General features: G+C 46.5%; 1 protein-coding gene and 1 long non-coding RNA gene across 2 annotated transcripts in view; one reads left to right on the top strand and one right to left on the bottom strand.

Annotated features, from left to right (window-relative positions):
- Positions 1–178: 178 nt before the first annotated feature.
- Positions 179–876, bottom strand: LOC143138409 (uncharacterized). The gene is made up of 3 exons (XR_012990201.1): positions 799–876; positions 552–701; positions 179–317 (listed from the first exon to the last, which is right to left on the bottom strand). It is a non-coding gene; the product is annotated as an uncharacterized LOC143138409 (long non-coding RNA).
- A 4,889-nt stretch (positions 877–5,765) lies between these two features.
- Positions 5,766–12,592, top strand: part of tanc2b (tetratricopeptide repeat, ankyrin repeat and coiled-coil containing 2b) — a 177,353-nt gene continuing 170,526 nt past the window's right edge. Inside the window, exon 1 of the mRNA XM_076297808.1 lies at positions 5,766–6,078. The gene's annotated coding sequence lies outside the window, so the exon portion shown is untranslated. The remainder of the gene's footprint in view (positions 6,079–12,592) is intronic.

The raw sequence follows: 12,592 nt of genomic DNA, 5'->3' as shown, positions 1-12,592 counted from the left end.
TACAAAGCATACAGCCATGTGAGTGCATCTCTCAAAATATTATTTTCCTGATATTGTCTTTTTTGGTGGCAATCTTTCTTTTACTGTAATACCCTCCATATAATCCCATACCACGACATAATTCTTCTTTTGTCCAAGTAAATTAACTCACTCAAAAAGGTATTCCCGGAGTGCTTGTTGTGTCTGCGAGGTTGCTTTATTGTTTGAGGTGTCCTTGGCTCTGAAGACTGCCTCGGGACTCTGTTCGTAATGTCTGGCAACCTTGATCCTGAGTTTCTACTGGATGTATTACTGCTATCTGAAGTGCTGGATGGTGTCTGTGGGAGACGGCATGGATCAAAATACAGACCTTGTTGCTCTTGATGGTGAAGGGTGTGACTTCTTGTCACCATAATGTCATAAAAAAACTGAAAGAGTGAGCCAGCAATGACCTTTAGGCTATTGTGTTTGTTGTTGTTAGCTAGAACTACAGAAGGCTGTCAACCATTTTAATTACTTCATCCATAGTATGAAACCTCTACATATATTATCATTCAAGGGTGAAAGAATACCTTTCTGGTCTCTGGTTTTCCTACAGCCCAGGGTCTGTCATAACTTCTGGTCTTAAACTTGTCAGACGCGGAGGGGGTCTTCTTAACTTTACGAGCCGCTCGCCTTACCTCAGCATCTTCCCTGTCCCGTTCGCGCCTGCGCAGTCTCTCCTACGAACCAGACATTAGATGACTAACACAACTTTGAAATATCCACGAAATACATTTATATGTAATCAGGAAAATTAGAATAACGTTGTACATGTACCTCATGATCCGTATCTATTCTCTTCCTCGTGTCACGCATGTGATCAGCATTGGTGAGATTTTCAGCCAAACGTTTTTCCCAAGAGCAAGACATGTTCGTATTCTGTCATGGGACAGGAGACAACAAAATAGCTGTATGGTTGTGTAAAATTAAAAGAGAATTTTATACGCTTTTCCGTTAGTTCAGATAAGATTTGGCAGAACAGTTTAGAATAGCATAACTTTTCTAAAGTCACCTGTAACATATACCGTAAAGTTACGTAATGTAAGGTAGGATATCATAGGTCGATAGTTTGTGTGGATATCGACAGCTAACGTTACATTTAACAATACAGATTATATCGAATATGGTAAATTGTAAAATACTTTGTAATCGTTATTGTCCTACTGTCATATCATTTGAAGCCCAGAAAAAATGGAAGATCCATAGTTGTGTTCTTAGCTGTCGCACATAAAGCTGCTTACTTCCGCAGATTATGTGATCCTGTTTTCAAACGCGTCTCTCGGTCTCCATGGATACAGTGGGCGTTCTCTGTATCAGGCATAATGTGTGTCTGTGTGTGTGTGTATGTGTGTGTGTGTCTGTGTACACGTGTGTAGGCCTATCATAGGCTATGGTCAGTGTTAAGAGAAGAACATAATGAAAGCCTCATTATCACTCAACATGCCAATCAAATACTTACATTCTTTATGTGAATTATTAACCTATTTAGGCCTACCCTGGCATGCACTGTAGCTAAATACAGGCAGGCACCACATTTGTGTAGTTATTCTGCAAGTCCAAGAACATCCCATGATCCAACCACAATAAGGACTCCAAATGCTTGGAGAGCTTCCATCAGCTCCATGCGGTCACCATGGCAACGGAGCCCTTTCACCAGTCACTGGGGAATTCCTCTTTTTTTCACCCCCCCCTTCTTCCACGCATCACTTGCCAAATAAGCAAGTCAGCTCTTTGGAGGCCTGCTTTTTTTGCGTCTCCCAGGCAACTGGTTGCTACGCTGCCACTGTTGCTATGTTGATGATTGTGCGTAGAGGACAGATGTATTCTCTCCTGTGGGAAGGGACATGGATGCATTCCACAACACCCACAGAAGCATTGTATAATGCTCAATGCATACGAAAACCCATCATGCATTCCTGTGCACTTGCTCTTCATTCTACATCTAAATAAATGGCTTCATGCCCATTTGTTGAGAGTAATGAGATAGGCTAGGCCTACTACTTAGGCTACATGTCACCATTGCAAGACTGATAGGCCCAGGTAATAGCTGGAGGATATTACCTCTCTTCACTTGCCTCGGTGGGTCAGCAGAGAGGTGGTCACCTTAAAATTGTTCACGGCGGATGAGTTTCTCATCCTTTTTCGACTCTTAACATTCCCTCGGCTCCTGCTCGGCCTCAGGGGGGGATGGTGTGAATCGGAGCGATGACACTCGGGCGAACGGTGCAATCACAGAGATAACCCCCAGCATACCCCCAGGTGAATAGCATTCCTCTGCTGAACGACTTTCTGAATGGGTTTTCAATGGGGCAGTGAGCTGTGTGATCTGACAGAGGAAAAGAAGATGGAAAGGATCCACAAGCAAATGTGTAGTATTAGCATTCAGGCTTCTTCACATTGAGCCCGGACATTATGAACTACAGATAGGAGGACAACATTTTCCCAACTGGTCCCCTCATCCACACACGGCAGCAGGCTACCACCAGAACATACGGCAGACCTCTGCATGGGCGTACCCCGGGGTAATCGGTTCCATTTTTTTACCCCCATGACAGTGGGTCTGCATTATGTTATACAGTACAGTCTGACTGGAGCACGCAGACAACTGTAATGCTGCGATCCAGTTGTCCAAAGGGCTCTTCTTACGAGCAGTAAGATGGCCGGAAAACAGGAAGTTACACAAAATTACGCGACGGCACACACCCTAAAGTCGCCTGACGAGAAGCGATCTCGTACAAATCAAAGGACCCTCAGCTCAAGGCGAGTTCTTACTACAAGGAAATGACATCATTTCACAAGTTAGGGATTGTCACAACAAACAGGAACGCATGATAAGTAGAGAGGAAGACAAAAGAAAAAACTACAACTCCTATGGGGCAGCCGTGGCCTACTGGTTAGCACTTCGGACCTGTAACCGGAGGGCTGCCGGTTCGAACCCCGACACGGCTGAAGTGCCCTTGAGCAAGGCACCTAACCCCTCACTGCTCCCCGAGCGCCGCTGTTGATGCAGGCAGCTCACTGCGCTGGGATTAGTGTGTACTTCACCTCACTGTGTGTACACTGTGTGCTGTGTGTGTTTCACTAATTCACGGATTGGGATAAATGCAGAGACCAAATTTCCCTCACTGGATCAAAAGAGAAAAAAAAATAAAAAAATCTTGCACTGCAGATTGTAGGGTTGCAAGGCTATGATGATTAAGTATGCCAAGGAGTCCTCCCTCGTCTGGAGTTGTCGAGACACTGTGTGACCTTGGCTACTCTGTGGGGATCGCAGCGTAGCTGACCTTGTGAGGAGGTCCGGTTCCGGTCCGGTTCCGGTTCAAGTCCGGCGTGGACCCAGCAGAACCGGGCCAGATCAGGGTCCATTATGTTCTGCTGTACTGAGCTCGCGGCGTAACTATTGGGCAGCGGCGGCGGCAGCAGCAGGGACTCTGGATTAAGCAGGGGATTTGAGCGCAGACTTCCCACTGCGCTCTGCCGTTTCCACTTAGAGTTACTTACATCATGATTTTCACAGCGCTCTCTCTCTCTCTCTCACTCTCTCTCTGTCTCTCACTCTCTCTCTCTCTGTCTCTCACTCACCCAAGTAAAATCTCACTTTTAATATTCACAAGTGTATGAGGCTGCCGTGCCGAGCCCAGTCGAACCTCTAGGTCAGTCTTCCACTTCCAAGGATTCCACTGACGCCTGTTTCTGGATCACCAAAAACCCAGGATCCAATCACCAATGGCTGCGTTGATAGCGACAGGGTTAAACAGATGTGGTGTATTTTCTTTGGAATTAAGTAAACAACTCCATCTAAAAACTTCACAAAAAAGATGTGTTTGCTGCACTTCTGAAGCGATTTGGTAAGCGTTTAAAGCACCAATTTAAGTTTAATTTCACTGCTGGTTACACCTCTGGAAGCTGTAAAATGGGAAGTTCTAAAACATGTGTCAATGGGATCCTTGAGCAAATTCAGACTTGCTAACAGATTTGTCTGGGTTCATCCGGGTTACTTTTCAATGGCTGTGTAGGCTATTTGCTTTAAACAAAAAGAAATTTAAGCATTTCTCTTTCCTGTACAGACACAAACACACACACACACACACACACACACACGCTCGCACGCACGCACACACATACACACACACACACACTGCGATATCATTTAACCATACTCAACAATATTTTTGCATTGAGCTATGTGTTTTGCAATCAACTATTTTTCCAGTCACTGATATGCCACAATTCATCACAGAGCTCTAATGGCTGCCTCCCTCTCGACTCACCTACTGTATGGCTGTGGCTTTTATTATGATTTGCCTTTTGAGCTCGTTGTCAACACTCTGTCATGCCCCTGTTGTCACAGCCATCTTATCCACTTCCTCAGAGAGGAAGAGATTGGATCGGTCGCCGGCTGTGTGCACTTAGTGTTGCAGAAGTCCATGTTTTTAACAAGCCAGCGGGCTTTGGGCTGTTTCACTAATCATGCTATCCTTTTCCAACGGATGGGTGGGCTCCAGTGGAAGGGTGTGCTGTTTCTATGAGCCTTTGAAAACAGACACACACACACACACAAATACTCACACACGAACGCGGGTACACACATACACACACACAAACACAAATACTCACATGCACACAAACACACAAATACTCACACGCACACATACTCTCTCTCTCACACACACACACACACATATACGCTCACACAAACACTAATACTCACATGCACCCACACATACACACACACACACAGACACCGAACACACACACACACACACACACAAGCCAAACATGATGCACAGATGCACCCACATAACACATGATGAACATCAGAAAGTAGATAGCCCCATGCTTGGCTTGCTCAGATGTGTGGCCGGCCGACGTGATTAAACGATTACCTAATTTGTTCCACAACAGACAGTGAGAGAGTTTAATTTCCTCTCTACAGGGTGAGGCCAGAAAACTAGATTGGCACCTCATGAGCTGTGGGGGTAATGGTTTATTACCATTGGGACGCCAAGCAGATGGGCTATATGAATTATGCAGCTCCTAATCTAAGCTATGCAAACACACTGTCTTTTTGATGCTCTTCTATATCAGTGGCGCTATATTAGTGTCGGTGCTTGAATGTCTGATGGCGCTTTGAAGACCAAAGCATTTCTCTAATGCAGATGCGAATGAAGAACCTATTGCCATGTGCTAGTCTACAGAACACCGTCTTCCAGTCCAGCCAGAAACAGGATTAGCAAAACAGAGTGTGATTGACAAGTGTGCAGATAGAAAAGCAGTGTCAGATTTAAAGTGCACTAACAGACAGGACAATTAGCTAAGGACTACCGGAAGGAAGGATAAGGCCGAATAGCCTATCTGTCCCTTCATTTCAGTCACGCAATATGAATCGTCATTTTTTCTTGTTGCATGCCAGACGTGAAGCCGTCTGCCAGTGACCCTGCCGCTCATAATTCCATCAGAACAAATGCCACCGACGCCCCGCGGGACAGAGGAGGGGGGAGAATGATGCTTTGATTGACACCGACCTTGCCCCTCTCCAATGAATAATCTCGAACAGCTCAGGGCTTCTTCGTCCCTCCCATGCTTATGAATAATTCATGACTCCGTCAGGCCGAGGCAGAGGTTGTGTGTGGCGATTGGCGTGTATGTGAGTGTGTCCAGTCCCGTATCTCACTCACTGCGCTGGTGGTTGGCGACGACCTGATTCATCCAGCGCGTGGAATGTAAACTGGGGCGAAAGACGCCTCGCGGAGTAGGAGCTATAAGCAGCTCGCGCCGCTCTCATCTGTAGAGATACTGTCTAATCGAGGCTCTTGACGCTTATCCACGTAAAATAACAACTGTCAGGATTTAGATAACCAACAAGGAAATCATGCGCGACCGGACTTTAAAGTCCCTTCGATAATAATGACAACGTCAGATAATCGGCGGTCTTCTGTGTGGAGCACCAGAAACGCACGGCGCGCCTGAAGCCGCAAGGTTACGGGAAACAGCTGCCTTCTCTCGCACTGAGCGTTCAAGCCAGGAGAGAGGTATTGAAGTCGAGGAATACGACATGTAAGTACTTCTCTTTTTGTCGTTGTTGTAACTGTATTATCGCGGTGTTTTTTAAACGTTTTTCTGCGTTTGAATGAACCAGAGGCAAACATGTTTAGAGTCGCAAATGATAGCTCAGCAGGCAGTGCAGCTGATTTGTAGCCTATAGGCTAGCCGAGCACCACCAAGATACTGCGCTAAAGGTACCGCTTGACACTGCACCCTGTCTCTGCTCTCCCTTTGCTGATGTTGTTGCTTGTGACATCCCGCCCCGTCCTGTTTACCAACAGTCTTGGCGCTTGGCGCAATAAAGCGCAACCTTATGCAGTGATGAACAACTAACATGCAATTCTTCAGTTTACGCAAAGGTGTGAAATGGTGTGAGTAAAAAAAAAACAATATTACGAGGTAATAGCGTTTTAGTGAACCACAGACTGTAGCCTATAAATAACTGATAGAATAGAATAAAGAATAACGAATAAAGAATAGATAGGCTACACTTACAGTAAAATCACATTATCATGCCATAGTCACAGCCGACACAGTGATGAATGTTTTGAAGTTGAAGGGTGGAACCTCCGCTCAGGATACAGGTGATCATTAAATAACTTGTAATTAAGTCTATACACCAGAGATCCTTCTCTATGTACTCTTTAGCCCAATTTTGCATGTTGTTTTGGGGACAATATCTGAGTTGTCCTTGATGTGCAATGCAGAACATTGGTCATATGCGTCCATGCCCTTGAAAACAGCACAAATATTGATGTTACAAATTTGCCTATTGATTTTTTTTGGGTATTGTCACCCTCCTATATACATGTCTGTGTTTGAGCGCCTGGGAAAATGTTAAGCACTTGGAAAATGTAGCCTACTTTGAGTTCTGTTCAGTCTACGCCACTATACCGAATGCAGTAGGCCCATGATGATGACATCACAATGCTGCTCTGATGCAAGCCCAATGTCAGCAGCAGCTGTTTGAGTGTTGGACCGGTCCGTGCCGGTCCTGGGCCAGTCCTGGGTCAGACTCTGGCCGGATCCGGCGTGGACCTTCTGTCAGGCCATATACTGTGCTGGCACACGCTCCATAAGTAGCTGGGTGTTGTACAGTTCCTGGACCAGATTGGGCCTGTCTGGATCTGGATCGGACCTTGTTCTTCTTCCCGTGCTTCTCTGACGCTACACACATGCTCCATTAGTAGCTGGGTGTTGCACAGATCGGTCCTGTATCTGACCCAGATCCTGGGCCAGGTTCTGTCGGGATCTGCTTTGGACCTTCTGTTTGGTCAGCTGCAGACTGCTTGTGAGTGCGGTTACTATAGCTGATAGAACCATGCGCTATACTGTAGCTGGCCTCTCCGCTGCGCATGCCACCGCGTTGGCAATGGTGTTGCCTACCTGCCCTGATAGTGGGCAACTTTGTGGAGAGCCGTATAGTACTAAGCACCAACAAAAAAAAACAAAAATCTAAGCTGTGTGTTTGAGGAGCTATAGCAAAGAGCCTTGATTACTAGCTCTGCTCTCTGGATAGCATTCATGAGTCTTTGTCTTTGTTAAGAGATACCATCAGGGTTGAGAATCATCAGGGTTGAGAACCATCAGGGTTGAGAATCATCTGACATCCGACTTCAGTATGAGTGTTTGTCAGATTCAGACTAGAATTGAGAGAGAGAGATTAGAGTCTGGATCTCGATGGCAAGTCGCGATGCTGTGGCACTTTCTGATCTACATTTCCCCTGATCTGAGTTTCCCCAGATTCATCACATTAGAGCCGATATGACAGAATGTCACAAGAAAGAATATTTTCAGTAGAACCTTTAGTTTAGAGAGCTGTTTATAGAACCACAGTTAATCAGTAGAACAGCTTAGAACCTCTAGTTTCTTTTGAAGGAACATGTAAAGAACCTGCTTTTACGAGGTATGCTACTTTGATGTCGAGAAGATAACATGAACTGTTATTTCTGCTCCAAAAGGAAGCTCACATCTCCATTACAAGTCACCTCACATGTCAATCATCACATAATCGTTTTTCGACAGCAGAGGCTCAAATACAGACTCCCCTCTTGTTTTGTTTTTTGTTTTTTCCTCAGGAATACGACCATCAAAGCCTGTGGTAGTAGTTGCCTGGTGGTTTAAGACTAAGCCAGCAATGCAATGAATTGTAATTATCAATAAAGCTATCTCATCACACTACACATTTAGTGCATACTGCTACCCTTCAGAGCTTCAAAGAGATCTAGCTGTGAGGCTGATCGAGTATGTACGGCACCGATCAATTATTTATATGTGTGGGTATTGGAAAAAGAGATTCCACTTCATATAGAGTTATGTATGTCTGTGTGACATGGTAATGTCAGAAATGTGTGTGTGTGTGTGTATGTGTATCTTTGTGTATGTGTGTATGTGTGTGTGTGTGTGTGTGGTGTGTGTGGTGTGTGTGTGTGTCAGTTAGTTATCGGCTCAGAGCTACACAGATGAAAGAGAATGATCACCACATCTCTTCCCTTTTCACCCTCACAACAAGCTTTATCTAGGTTAAAATATGCTTCCCACACACATACAGGCACATAACACAGGCACATAACACACAAACACATATACACTCTCACACACACACACACACACACACACACACAGATGTCCATATGCACATGCATATAGGCTCAAAACACACACACACACACATACACACACACACACACACACACACACATACACACACACACACACACACCCCGCATCAACACCAGCACTACCACGAGTGTAACACCCTCTGTATGATGAGAGGGGTTGCTGTGTGGTGATGTGTGCGGCTGGTTGTGGCTGCTGAGTTTTCCACCTCTTATCACTACGGAGGGAAATGCCAACTCCTAGTGTTCCATGGAACAGCCAGTCTGTTCTAGAACCTCCTTCCATAAACCCCACACAGGCTCTACATACTTGCAGCTAGAACTCAATCCTGCTTCCGGTTTAAACCTGGATATATACTTTGATGATAAAATACTCCTCTGGTTTCAGCTGGGCTTGTGTCCGATATGTAGATATCACGTTTTGGAGTCATTTGTAACTATCACACATCGGGGTAGCTTGGTGGCTTCTATTCATTTGCACATACCATCAGAGGCCGTGTCATTAATCATTATTAAGTGCACCATGCATTGTCTTGAGTCACTTAAAGGAAACTGGAGATTCTTTTAACTAATCCTCTCATAACAGTGTGTTTCTGTTTGGGTTGCATATACCTGGTCCACCCTGTTCGCCCATCTTCCCCCCTCTGTCTCTCTCCATTCTCACTCTCTCCATCTCTCACACTCTCTCCATCTCTCTCACTCTCTCCATTCTCTCTCTCTCCATCTCTCTCTCTGCCTCTCCGTCCATCTCTCACTCTCTTTCCATCTCTCTCACTCTCCCCCCTCTCATTTTCTCTCCATTCTCTTTCTCCATCTCTCACACTCTCTCCATCTCTCTCACTCTCTCCATTCTCTCTCTCTCCATCTCTCTCACTCTCTCCATCTCTCACACTCTCTCCATTCTCTCTCTCTCCATCTCTCTCACTCTCTCCATCTCTCTCACTCTCTCCATCTCTCTCTCTCTCCCTCTCCATCTCTCCCTCTGCCTCTCCGTCCATATCTCTCTTTCTCTCCGTCTCTGTCCATCTCTCTCCCTGGCTTGCTCTGGCCTCTCCTCTCCTTCCTCCTGTTGTTGTGTGAGTTTGCTATTTTCCGTCTCTGAGTCCAGCCCTGCCTGGGTATATTATTAGCTCAGCCAGGGACTGGAGCAAACTCAGCAGCAGAGGAACCAAAGTGGTGCTGCATATTCTTTACAACAACAAAAAAACACCCGTCAGTAATGGCACTCCATAACCTGATGGAATCATTTCAAACGAGAGGTGGTCATCATTTCTGTTTGTTTGTTTGTGTGTGTGTGTGTGTGTGTGTGTGTGTGTGTGTGTGTGTGTGTGTGTGTGTGTGTGTGTGTGTGTGTTGGTCTGTTGTTGTGGCTTTGATTGTTGATGTCAGGTGTGTGTATGTGTGTGTGTGGTGTGTGTGTTGGTCTGTTGTTGTGGCTTTGTTTGTTGATGTCAGGTGTGTGTGTGTGTGTGTGTGTGTGTGTGTGTGTGTTGGTCTGTTGTTGTGGCTTTGATTGTTGATGTCAGGTGGATGTGTGTGTGTGTTGACACGTGTACTAATGTGTTGTGGTGAATGATCCAACTTTGATGTCCCTGAGTGCCTCCTAATGAGTTTGTGGGCTTGAGGGAATTTTCTCCTAGCGTTCGGGCCTTTGATTCCTCCAGATGACCGCATGAAGGACCACTGGATCCGTTCCCTGTTTCCAGCCTTCCAGCATTGTTGCTTTATCTTCGCCACTGAGTGATAGAGAGGGTGTCATTTGCGGTTCAGCCTCCCGGCGACTTTGATCTTAGCACCAACTCTCCGGAAAGAGCTTTATTTTTTCCTGTCAGCAGTCTGAGGAGATGCAGGAGAGGAGAGGAACCAGGAGAGTTTGTGTTCGTCGTTCCCTTCCTCCTCGGTTCCCACGGAAACCATCAAAGAGGTCAACAACTCTGACCGTGTGTCAGGTTAGCAACGTAAAACTTTGTGGGATTTTCTCCAAATGGTGAATAGACGTGGGCCTCCCAGGTTACCTCATTGGTGCCATGTGTCTGTTTGTACGCAGGATTACACAGAAAACTACTCATCTGATTTTCATTAAACATGGTGGCAAAATGGCGTTTTTGAGAGTATCCTACTCAGGAGAATTTAGTTTTTTATCTTTGCTGTAGTTATGAGATATGGCCATAATTGAAGTCTGTACCCTACGCGACCCAACTTATTTATTTAGCTGATGCTTCATATGTCAGTTATTACAAAAGGGCAGTCTCCCCAGAGAAACTTGCCTTGCTCAGGGGCACGATGGTGGCAGACGGGAATTGAAGCAACTGTGTGGAACTGTGCCAGATGTTTGCCAAATCCCAGCCAGATCCGGTGCCGTGGTCAGTGACAACAGCAAGGGAAGGACGAGGATATTGGACCGAGCCTAAGAGTCCTGGTCTGAACTCTGGTGTAGTGTCCAGCGTAGACCCCTGGTGCAGTGATGGAACATGGACATGTAGTCATTTAGCAGACGCTTTTATCCAAAGCGACTTACACATGACAATTGTCAATTGCTCCGGGGGCCCAATGTCCTCAGAGGAACCCAGGGTTAAGTGCCTTGCTCAAGGACACAACGGCGGCACAACGGCGGCGGCCGGGAAATGAACCCACAACTCTTCTGGCTACTGAATGCTAGCCCAGCTAGCCACTACACTACCACAGGCTACTGAATGCTAGCCCAGCTCCTTATCCACTACGCTACCACAGGCTACTGAATGCTAGCCCAGCTCCTTATCCACTACACTACCACAGGCTACTGAATGCTAGCCCAGCTCCTTATCCACTACGCTACCACAGGCTACTGAATGCTAGCCCAGCTCCTTATCCACTACACTACCACAGGCTACTGAATGCTAGCCCAGCTCCTTATCCACTACACTACCACAGGCTACTGAATGCTAGCCCAGCTCCTTATCCACTACACTACCACAGGCTACTGAATGCTAGCCCAGCTCCTTATCCACTACACTACCACAGGCTACTGAATGCTAGCCCAGCTCCTTATCCACTACGCTACCACAGGCTACTGAATGCTAGCCCAGCTCCTTATCCACTACACTACCACAGGCTACTGAATGCTAGCCCAGCTCCTTATCCACTACACTACCACAGGCTACTGAATGCTAGCCCAGCTAGCCACTACGCTGCCAGCGGCCCAACACTGTGGAACACTATGTTGCAGTGGCCAGTGGAGTTATAAATACGCTTTGGTTTGTTTCTCTGGAGCTCGTTCCTTCCATTGTGGCTTTGGCCAGCAGGAGTGAGTGGCCAGCCACACATAGGTCACATTTAGAATGTCCTGTACCATGCGTGCCCAAAGACTGTCACACACTTAAATGAGACACTTTAAATACGCGGCCAACCACCAGCCTAGCCTAGTTTCACCAAAACACATATTCTCTTTTTTGTGTAGACTTTGTGTTAACTTAGAAATCGTTGGTCCAGCCTAACCAGTCGCATTGATCAGGGATTGATCCCAATGTTACTTCCTACTTTGGCACTAACCTTTGCAAACTGATGATAAACTGCATTGGCAGTAGGGAGACAGTATCTCACTGTCGCTGTTTGAAGGTACACATTCCTCTGGCAGCAGTACGGAAACCGTAAGGTCATCCCCGAGGGTCGCTGATTGGATCACCATCCTGGTGACTGGGAGAAACATACCCCATTGACGCATTCCCAGATCTCTTTTCACAAAGTGAATATGGCTTTCGGTGAAACCAGGCTGCCACCAGGCGTGGGAATGGCGTGCCATCTGGGTCTGCTGCCACCGGGCGTGGGAATGGCGTGGCAAATCTGGGTCTGCTGCCACCGGGCGTGGGAATGACGTGGCAAATCTGGGTCTGCTGCCACCGGGCGTGGGAATGACGTGGCAAATCTGGGTC

The sequence above is a fragment of the Alosa pseudoharengus genome, unplaced genomic scaffold (assembly GCF_046254945.1).
Source record: "Alosa pseudoharengus isolate Yale_2024_CS ecotype anadromous, Long Island Sound unplaced genomic scaffold, YU_APseudo_1.1 YU_APseudo_1.1_scf_21, whole genome shotgun sequence".
NCBI classification, from domain to species: domain Eukaryota; kingdom Metazoa; phylum Chordata; class Actinopteri; order Clupeiformes; family Clupeidae; genus Alosa; species Alosa pseudoharengus.
Note: the sequence above shows the minus strand (reverse complement) of the source record. Positions and strands in the feature narration are given on the sequence as shown.